We start from the raw sequence: 11,160 nt of genomic DNA on the forward strand, positions 1-11,160 counted from the left end.
CTGAACCTTCCTAGATGAGTAGTGAACTCCTCTTCTTCTTGGGACATGTTGTTGATGGCCTTCTTGATCTCAAAGACTCGGCTGAGGTTGGACAGGTTCCCATAGATCTTCTTAAGTGTACTCCAAAGCTCTTTAGCACTCTCACAGTAGGAGTAGGCTTCAAGAATGGATGGATCCAAGGAGCTGTGGAGTATGGAGAGGACAGTAAGGTCTTCTTGTAGCCATCTGTCTTCAGAGACCGGTTTGGAACTTGCTTCACCTTCAGCTTGTGTGGCGACACCTTTGGAGTGGTTTGGAGCATCTGAGATGCAATGGCTCCATAAACCCTTTCCTCCTATGGCTGTCTTGGCTAGGCGTGACCAGAGAAGGTAGTTGGGGCCTTTGAGAGTGACTGGGATGACAATGGCTCTTTTGGACTCCATCTTGAGACTGGAAAGAGCAAAACTATCAAGGAACTTCTTCAAAGGCTGGCGCTTGGGGCTGAGTGAACTGAGCTGAACTGGCGTGAGCTGGAGCTTGTGTTTGTTGCGGAAGTCTTCACCAGGAGTCTGAGCAACCTGGCTCTGATACCATATGAGGTTTTCAGAGTACCAGTGCTTGAGTGATGTAAGAACAGATGAGAGATTGTTGTATGATGAAGTATGAAGAATAGAAATGAGTTTAAGAGAATCAAAGAGAGTATGAGAGAGACTGAGAGACTAGGAACGTGTATGGGAGATTAGAGAGACTTAGTAACCAGAGAATAAGAACAAAGAACAAGTTTATGAAGAAGAGAGACTCTCTCAGCTTAAGGGTTTACAAAGTGATCATAAGAGGCTTATATATGCCTTTACACAACTTATATCACAAACCTAGATCCTAAGGCTGTAATTAAAAGATAGAATGGATGGTAAGGATGAGAGAAGACTGGTCTTGATGTGGCTGGAGCTAGCTGGCGATTTGACTCAAGGTAAAGGGCTCAGATTGCTTCATTTGAATTGGATGGATAAGATGAGTCAAGGCTGTAAAGGTAAAGCACCTTTACCTTTCCAGCTCATACCAACAGCTCACCTTATCCATTTGAATCTTCCTTTCCCTCCAAGTATCCCAAACGATCACATAAGATCAGATTGAACCGCCCACACATCGCACATCTTGATTTGGGCTTAACCGGATGACATGGGCGTGAGGAGTGGACTGTACGGTCGATGGTACGGACCTCCTGTCCGTACCACTCGCCCTATCTTTGTACATTGCCCTATCTTCCTTCTTGGTTGCACCAGACATCTTCATGGCTCACCCTAGACTGTACAAGGCCGTACTGAACGCCCTATCTTTGCACCAACCTTCCATCTTCTCTCTAACTCCTCCACAGCCTTCATATGATCAGTCTAAGTCTTTCCTAGACTTAACTTCACAAGATAACTCCTTCAGAACACTTCTGAAGCTTGATTGAACTCTTCTAGACATCTTCTAGAGCTTGCCCTATTCTTGTACAAGCTCCATCTTCTCTTCAGTTCAACAGGAAAGGCACGTCTTGTATAGACTGGAACAGGAAGGAACCGCCATGATAAACCTCCATAATAGCTTCAGACATCTTCTTCTTGAAGAGAGAGAGCTGGCTGGACAGATCTTCATGGTTTGGCTTCATGGTGAGACAGACTTGTGACTTGAATGCGGAAGCTACAGCTCAGGTTCTGATGAACCTGGCTCTGATACCATATGAGATTTGAGAGCTCTGGCTGTGTATGTGTATGAGAAGCCATTAGAGGCAGAGAATAAGGTCTTGAACTAGTTGAATAAGAGGTCTGATGAAACTAGTATGAACTTGAATCAGAAACAAAGAGACTTAGAGAGATTAAGAGATTAGAGACTAAGAAAGGGGTAGATTAAGGGAATCTGATCAAGAACACACTTTTATATTTATGAAGGAGTTGGGGAAATCCCCCATACTCTCTTAAGAGAGTTACAAACGCCCATGAGGTCTTTATATAGGTTTTACACTCTTGCAAACTCATAAACCTATATCTAATGGATAGAAATAACTTAAGAGGAATGGATGGTGAGGATGAGTTGGTCTTGTTGTAATCTGAGTGATGTGTGCTGATTGGATGAGCTAAGATGGCTCACTTTAATTCAAACAAGGCTGTGCTTTGATTGGTTCTTCTTAGGCTCCTTTGTATCTGTCCATAGATCAGTCTAGGTGCATGGTCGTGGCTGCCTTCCTCTTTACAGCAACAGCCAGCCTGTCCATGCCCCAAAGTAACCAATAAGCTCCACACAGCATCTTCTTGATTCCCTTTGACTAGATTTAAACCTTGGTGCCTTATCCATATACTATGCACACTCTTCACATCCTGAATAGTGACCCAAATAGTGAATAGTCAACCTGAATAGTGACTAGTGATTCACTATTCACTTTTACACCAACTTGCCCAAACTTCTCCAATCTTACTGTGGTAACTCTCCAAAGTTACTGTGGTAACTTTGGAGTTACTGTCTGACCCAAATCTTCTCTAAATGGTGTCTAAGTCCCTCCTGGACTTAACCCTATCTTTGCACACTCATCAGACCACTTCTGAAGCCTTAAGACTCTCCCAAAGCCTTAACATACAACCTCTGAAGATCTTGCCATGTCTTTGCACAAGCACCAACTCAACTCATCACTTTTGCTTCTCCACTTCTTCTCTTCAAGTTAACACTCCCCCTCAAGCTTGACTTTAGCTGATCCTAAGTCAAGCTTGGAACCTTGAAGAACTTCCTCATTAAAAACCTCACCAAGGAAAACCCTTTGGGACAAAACCTTGATGAGGGAAAAAGAGTAAAGTCTCCAAGGCCTAGGGATTGGCCAGTGAGTCTTTGTGCCTTACCAACAATGTAAGGGACACAAAGACTCTGGATCATGGCCTCTACAATCATCCCACGCCTTGTACTCTCCTTACTGCCTAATCATGGTCTCTCCCCCTTTCACCTAACCTCTTGTTAGGTTGAAGTGCTCGGACACACCAGATCAGCCTCTTCTTGGAGATACAACTTCTCTTACTGAGTCTTGGCTGCTTCTTCTTCTTATAGAGTCGCCACCTTGTTGCTTGAGCTACATGAGGATGCTTCAGCCACTCTCCAATCACCTCAACACTTGAAGCCGCCTTGGACATTGCTTCATCATCCTTCATCATAATTTTCAACAGGTTGCTTCCTCTTCTAGAATAACCACCAAGCTCTCTTGGATCATGTAAGCTTCAACAGTACACTCTCGTGTTTACCCAGTTGGAAGCATCTCTCTTCACCCTTGTGCTCCTCCTTAGCTCATGAACTTGTTCTTCTTCTTGTGCTTCTTGCTGCACACCTTCACTAGACTGAGCTCCACTCTCCTCTGAACCAGTAGATTGAGCCACACTCTCATCTGAACCAGTAGACTGAGCCACACTCTCATCTGAACCAGTAGACTGTCCTTGCCCATCTCTACTAGACTGAGCACCATCCTCTTGATTATGATGACCTGAATCTTCTTGGTTTTGCTCTTGCTCACCTGATTCAGATCCATTCCCCCTCTCATGATCAAGAGGAGTTGTCCTTCCAGCTTCTCCTGCCTGATTAGAAGGCTCTCTCCTTCCTTGTTCCTGATCCTGGGATAAACCTATCCCTAGCTTCTCCAACAACACTCTCAGTATTGTTGCCTTATTAGAGGGAGCTTGAGATAAATCCTTCAGATCCTCCCACTTCTTTTCTTCATAATACCCTTTTGACTCAACAAACTTCACCTCTCTAGATACCAACACTCTCCTTGCATCAGGATCATAGCACTTGTACCCCTTCTGAGTTATTGAATATCCAATAAACATTGCCTTAGTGCTCTTTGCCTCCAGTTTGTTTCTCTGCTCTCCTGGAACCATGACATAGCACACACACCCAAAAACTCGTAGGTGATCAATGTGTGGCCTGTTCTTGTTCAAAACTTCAAATGGAGACAGGTTCTTCAATATCTTGGTTGGTACCCGGTTGATGAAATAGCAAGCAGTCTGCACAGCATCACTCCAAAAGCGTTTTGGGACATTTGCATGAAACATCATCGATCTAGCAACTTCCATCAAGTGCCTGTTCTTCCTCTCAGCTACACCATTCTGCTGTGGTGTGTAGGGGCAGCTAGTCTGATGTACAATCCCATGCTTGGCTAGATGACTCTTGAAGGCATTGCTGATGTATTCACCTCCATTATCTGATCTTAGTACCTTCACAGTAGCATTGTATTGATTAGTAACATATGCTTGGAAGTTTATAAAAGCTTCTAGCACCCTATCTTTGGATGGAAGCAAGGTGAGCCATGTATACTTAGACTTCTCATCAATGAATGTCACAAAGTACTTCTGGCTATCCCTAGACACACAAGGAGCTGTCCACACATCCGAGTGCACAAGATCAAAACAATGCTCATAGGTAGTCTCTGATGTTGGGAAAACAGTCCTACAATGCTTTCCTAATATGCATGCTTCACAGTTTAAGTGATTAAATGACATAGTAGGCATGATCAATTCAATTGCACTAGCATGAGGATGTCCCAATCTAGCATGCCAAGTCATACTATCAACCCTATCAACAGCACTACTCAAGCATACAGAATCAAAGGGTTTAGAATTCTTAGCCATTTGAAGATGGTATAGCTGATTCTTGCTGTCTCCTCTGCCAATGACTCTCCCAGTCTTCAAATCTTGAAACTCAACTTCATCAGGTCTGAATACTACTTGACAATCAAGATCAATGGTAGCTTTCTTCACAGATAATAGATTTGAAGTGAACTGAGGCATGTAGAATGCAGCTGTGTCCTTCTCAAACAGTTTGAGCTTTCCCACTCCTTCTATTGGGATCATGGCACCATTAGCTATCATAACACTCCCTGTTGCAGCCTTGATCTCACTTATAAGCCTCCTATCACTGATCATATGATGACTTGCTCCAGAATCAATCACAATGGGTTTAGAAGCTCCGGATTATATAGCATGCTTCTTGCTTGCTGCTAAGGCTTGTACATGTTCCATGAACACTCTCCATTCCTTCCTGGTGATGCGATCATCAGCTCCACTCCCTTTCTCCTGCTCTTTAAACACCCCACTGTCTTCTACTGATTCCCCCATGTAGCCTGAGTAAGAACACTCTCCCACAACTCTCTTCCTACCCTTTCTTATGTTGATATAAGCTTTGGATAGCATTCTGCACCTCCTCTTCTTCCGGAAGCCCTCACTCCTACTCCCGGTTAGCCTCCATGAGCCCTCACTCCTACTCATAGTTAGCTTCTGGAAGCTCTCACTCCTACTCCCAGTTGGCTTCCATGAGCTCTCACTCCTACTCATGGTTAGCCTCTCATCATCTCTCATTATCTCATACGCCCTTCTTATAAGCACACAGATCTCTTCCATTTCCGGAAGCTGTTCCCCTCTTAGAACCATCTCCACCAGCCACCCATATGATGACTCCATGCTCGCCAAGAGCTTCAAGACCATCTCTTGCTCTTGTGTAGCATCCCCATCCACATGGGATCTCAACCCTTGTAGTTCAACCCACAAGTGTTGTAGCTTCCTCACATGGTTATTGAGCTCTTCTCTTCCTTGCTTAACTCCACTGATCACTTTCTTGACTTCATACACTCTCCTAAGATTGATCTTGTTCTCATAAACATCTTCAATCTTCTCAAGCAGTGTACTTTCTTCAAGACTAAAGCAATTTCCACTTGTTTCTCTTGCTGTCTGATCTTTCTCAGCAGCTTTACCCTTCAAAGACTCTTCCTTCTCATGGTTTCTCCAAACTCCACACCTTTTCAGAGTTGTTTTCATTTGTGAGAACCACCCCCACTCATTCCCTCTCTCTTTCTTCTCTTCACGCCTTGTTGTACCAGATTGAAGCAGCTCCATTTTCTTTAGCCTAGATTTTCCCTCAAATGCTTCTAATCTCACACGCCAAGCTTAACCACAAGCTAGACCCCTCTTCTGACCTTGTCAAACACCTAAAGGGACTCCCTTGAAGCTGACTCTCCAAAAGAACCACCAACAGACACAAACTTGAATTTTAAAGGATCTAGCTCTTGAAAAATCTCAAGAACTCTCAAGAACACTCAAGAACACTCAAGAACATTTAGAAAAACGAAATCACTCTCTCCCTTTAAAGCAACCTGGCTCTGATACCATATTAGATTTTATGATTTAAAGAGTGATTAAGTTTAATCTGAGGATTAAAGAGATTGGAGATTAAGAACAAGAGAGAGACTAAAGAGAGAGAGAGACTCAAAACTCCATTAGATTGATTATAAGAGAGTTTACATCAGATATATACAAAAGGAAGAGCCATTTTCGAAATCAACCTAAGGGGATAAGATAAGCATGTGTAGTCAAAGACCAGGCTGTAAATCCCATGGCTGAGATTGCTCACATGCTCCTAATAGTGCTAAAGCACTCTTCTCCTTTCCAGCGAGTGACAGACTGTCCAAGTCTCCTCTCTTATCCCTTCCCATACTCAGATCAAGTGTAGACAACCTAAGGTAACTTCTCCTTGCCATCCGAGTTATCCAGGTTACTATGGTAACTTCTTTAGTTACCACAGTAACAATAAAGTTACTGTGGTAACTCTCCAAAGTTACTGTCTGCTCCAAATCTCTTCCTCTCTTAATATATCAACTCTTTATTCTCTCATCTCAACAAGCTTCATCGTCGTTCAAATCAAACCAGGATGAATCACTTTGTGAGAAGCTTGATTTGGATACATAAAGTGGTGGAGAATCACCAGGAAGTTGAATAAATCTCATAGGAGTTGGGATGAAGAAGTTATCCCACTTTTAAATCAGGTGATTCTAGTTTCCCAGTTTGGGAATAGCACAGCTTCATCGTTGTTCCAATCAAACCAGGATAAATCACTTTGTGAGAAGCTTGATTTGGATACATAAAGTGGTGGAGAATCACCAGGAAGTTGAATAAATCTCATAGGAGTTGGGATGAAGAAGTTATCCCACTTTCAAATCAGGTGATTCCAGTTTCCCAGTTTGGGAATAGCACAGCTTCATCGTCGTTCCAATCAAACCAGGATTAATCACTTTGTGAGAAGCTTGATTTGGATACATAAAGTGGTGGAGAATCACCAGGAAGTTGAATAAATCTCATAGGAGTTGGCGAAAAGAAGTTATCCCACTTTCAAATCAGGTGATTCCAGTTTCCCAGTTTGGGAATAGGACAGCTTCTTTGTCCTTCCAATCAAACCAGGATGAATCACTTTGTGAGAAGGTTGATTTGGATACATAAAGTGGTGGAGAATCACCAGGAAGTTGAATAAATCTCATAGGAGTTGGGATGAAGAAGTTATCCCAATTTCAAATCAGGTGATTCCAGTTTCCCAGTTTGGGAATAGCACAGCTTCTTCGTCGTTCCAATCAAACTAGGATGAATCACTTTGTGAGAAGCTTGATTTGGATACATAAAGTGGTGGAGAATGACCAGGAAGTTGAATAAATCTCATAGGAGTTGGGATGAAGAAGTTATTCTACTTTCAAATAAGGTGATTCCTGTTTCCCAGTTTGGGAATAACACAGCTTCTTCGTCGTTCCAATCAAACCAGGATGAATCTCTTTGTAAGAAGCTTGATTTGGATACATAAAGTGGTGGAGAATCACCAGGAAGTAGAATAAATCTCATAGGAGTTGGGATGAAGAAGTTATCCCACTTTCAAATCAGGTGATTCCAGTTTCCCAGTTTGGGAATAGCACAGCTTCTTCGTCGTTCCAATGAAACCAGGATGAATCTCTTTGTAAGAAGCTTGATTTGGATACATAAAGTGGTGGAGAATGACCAGGATGTTGAATAAATCTCATAGGAGTTGGGATGAAGAAGTTATCCCACTTTCAAATCAGGTGATTCCAGTTTCCCAGTTTGGGAATAGCACAGCTTCATCGTCGTTCCAGTCAAACGAGGATGAATCACTTTGTGAGAAGCTTGATTTGGATACATAAAGTGGTGGAGAATCACCAGAAAGTAGAATAAATCTCATAGGAGTTGGGATGAAGAAGTTATCCCACTTTCAAATCAGGTGATTCTAGTTTCCCAGTTTGGGAATAGCACAGCTTCATCGTTGTTCCAATCAAACCAGGATGAATCACTTTGTGAGAACCTTGATTTGGATACATAACGTGGTGGAGAATCACCAGGAAGTTGAATAAATCTCATAGGAGTTGGGATGAAGAAGTTATCCCAATTTCAAATCAGGTGATTCCAGTTTCCCAGTTTGGGAATAGCACAGCTTCTTCGTCGTTCCAATCAAACCAGGATGAATCACTTTGTGAGAAGCTTAATTTGGATACAAAAAGTGGTGGAGAATGACCAGGAAGTTGAATAAATCTCATAGGTATCACTTTTAGGATTGAGTAGAGTAATCTGAGTAAATAAGAAAGACTAGAAGTGATTTAGAAGAGATTTGAGTGTGAAATGAGATTAGGAGTCTAGTATGGAACCATTGAGAGAATAAAGACTAAGAGAGACTCATAACTTGCTTAATCTTATTCATGAGAGAGTTTACATATTTATATGAAGAGAGAGCTTAGGGTTTTTAATGAGATCCTAGGACCCTTCTCTGGATGGTTTGGATAGATCCTTGCATAAACGAATCAAAGACTCAAGTTTATCAAGGCTGTGGATCGAATGGTGACACAAGAGGCTGCGGAAAGGCTCCTTGATACTCCTAGGCTTAGATCGGATATGACACACCTTTCTAAAGCCCTTGGGCGTTGGATATTACACACCAACAGACTGGATACTACACACCAGACACTCTCTTAACTCGTGAAAGCAAGGGAGAAGAAAACACAAAGGTTTAAGTGAAAGAAAAACTTGATAGATGCTAGGGTTGCCGACTTACACATATATATAGTGAAAGGCTTGGAACAGGCTCCAAGCATTTCGAAATTAAAGGAACAGGCTCCTCCAATTAATGTAGAAACAAAGACATAACTTAGATAGAGTTTTCGAAAATAAAAGACATAAGTACTTAGAAATAAAAGATAACATAAGGTTCTTCATGTGGTTTGGTCCGAGAGTATCAACTAGGTGATAAGATAGCAAGACTATGGCCTCGTTAAAAACCTATCATTGCAAAACCCAATGGGACAAAAACAATGATAGGAAAAGAGCACACATAGCTTGCTAGCCTAGATGATACTCAGCTTGATGGTAAGATGGCTTGAATGGTGATAAGTGTATCTTGAAGTATCAAGCTTCCTCCAAGACATTCTTCTTGCTCCAAGGACTTCCTGATTAGTCCTCCAATAACTTCTTTGAGTTTCCTAGCTCTGGCTCGAGTTATGGGACCTTTAGGAATGGTTAAGACCTCATCTTCTTCAGCTGGTTCATCTCTAAACTCTCCATCTCTATCTCCATCAGCTGGCTGGTCCATGATCATATCATCCCCTCCCTCTTGAAAAGGATTTGACCTCAAATCAGGTTCATCTGCAATAAAAGGGATCAAGTCAGTAACATTGAAGCTATTACTCACATCATACTTACCTTGGAGATCAATCTTGTAGGCATTGTTGCTGATCTTCTTTGTGATCTCAAAAGGTCCATCAATTCTCGGCATAAGCTTTGACTTCCTCTCATTAGGAAACCTCTCTTTTCTCAAATGAACCCAAACTTGGTCACCCTCCTTAAAGACCATCTCACGCCTTCCTTTGTTGGCATGCTTGACATACTGCTTAGTTTTCTCTTCAATGTTGAGCCTAGCTTGCTCGTGGAGTTGTTTCACCATCTCTGCCTTCTTTTTGCCATCCAAACTGACCCTTTCACACTCAGGTAAAGGAATTAAATCCAAAGGAGAGGTGGGATTGAACCCATAAACAATTTCAAAGGGTGAAAACTTAGAAGCAGAATGCACAGCATGATTATATGCAAATTCACAATGTGGCAGATAGTCTTCCCAAGATTTCAGATTCTTTTTAATGAATGCACGCAAGAGTGTTCCTAGAGTTCTATTAACTACTTCAGTCTGTCCATCAGTTTGCGGATGACAAGTAGTGGAGAACAACAACTTAGTGCCTAGCTTAGACCAAAGAGTTTTCCAAAAATAACTAAGAAACTTAGTATCTCTATCAGAAACTATGGTCCTAGGCATGCCATGTAAACGCACAATCTCCTTAAAGAACAGATTAGCTACATGTAATGCATCATCAGTTTTGTGACATGCTATAAAATGTGCCATTTTTGAGAACCTGTCAACAACAACAAAGATAGAATCCTTCCCAGTCCTAGTTCTAGGCAATCCAACAATGAAATCCATAGATATGTCATTCCAAGGATGATAAGGAATAGGGAGAGGAGTATACAAACCGTGAGACTGAACTTTAGACTTAGCTTGCTTGCAAGTTGCACATCTCTCACATAGTTTCTCCACATCACTTTTCATCCGAGGCCAAAAGAAATGATCCTGCAAGGTTTTAAGAGTCTTTGCAATACCAAAGTGACCCATGAGACTCCCCCATGTGATTCCCTAACAAACAAATCTCTCAAAGAGCAATTAGGCACACACAGTCTATTATCATAAAAGAGGAATCCATCATGTCTAAAATAATGTCCAGCAGCAAATTTCTCACAAGAGTTATAAGCTTCTTTAAAATCTGGATCAGATTCATACATATCTTTAATCTGCTCAAAACCTAACAGCTTAGTATCAAGAGTGTTTAAGAGAACATACCTTCGAGATAGTGCATCAGCAACTATATTTTCTTTACCTTGTTTGTACTTGATGACATAAGGAAAGGTTTCTATGAATTCTACCCATCTTGCGTGTCTCTTGCTGAGCTTGTTCTGTCCTTTCAAGTACTTGAGAGACTCATGATCAGTGTGTATCACAAACTCCTTGGGCCACAAGTAATGCTGCCAAGTCTGCAAAGCTCTCACCAAGGCATACAATTCCTTATCATAAGTTGCATAGTTGAGAGTGGCGCCTCCAAGCTTCTCACTGAAATAAGCTATGGGTCTCTTTTCCTGCATCAAAACAGCACCCACTCCAATACCAGAAGCATCACATTCAATCTCAAAGGTTTTATTAAAATCTGGAAGTATAAGAAGAGGGGCGTGAGTAAGCTTCTCTTTAAGGCATTGGAAGGCAGTCTCTTGTGCTTCTCCCCACTTGAATCCGACTTCTTTCTTTATCACTTCA

This window comes from Brassica napus, unplaced genomic scaffold (assembly GCF_020379485.1).
Source record: "Brassica napus cultivar Da-Ae unplaced genomic scaffold, Da-Ae ScsIHWf_1120;HRSCAF=1595, whole genome shotgun sequence".
Lineage (NCBI taxonomy): Eukaryota > Viridiplantae > Streptophyta > Magnoliopsida > Brassicales > Brassicaceae > Brassica > Brassica napus.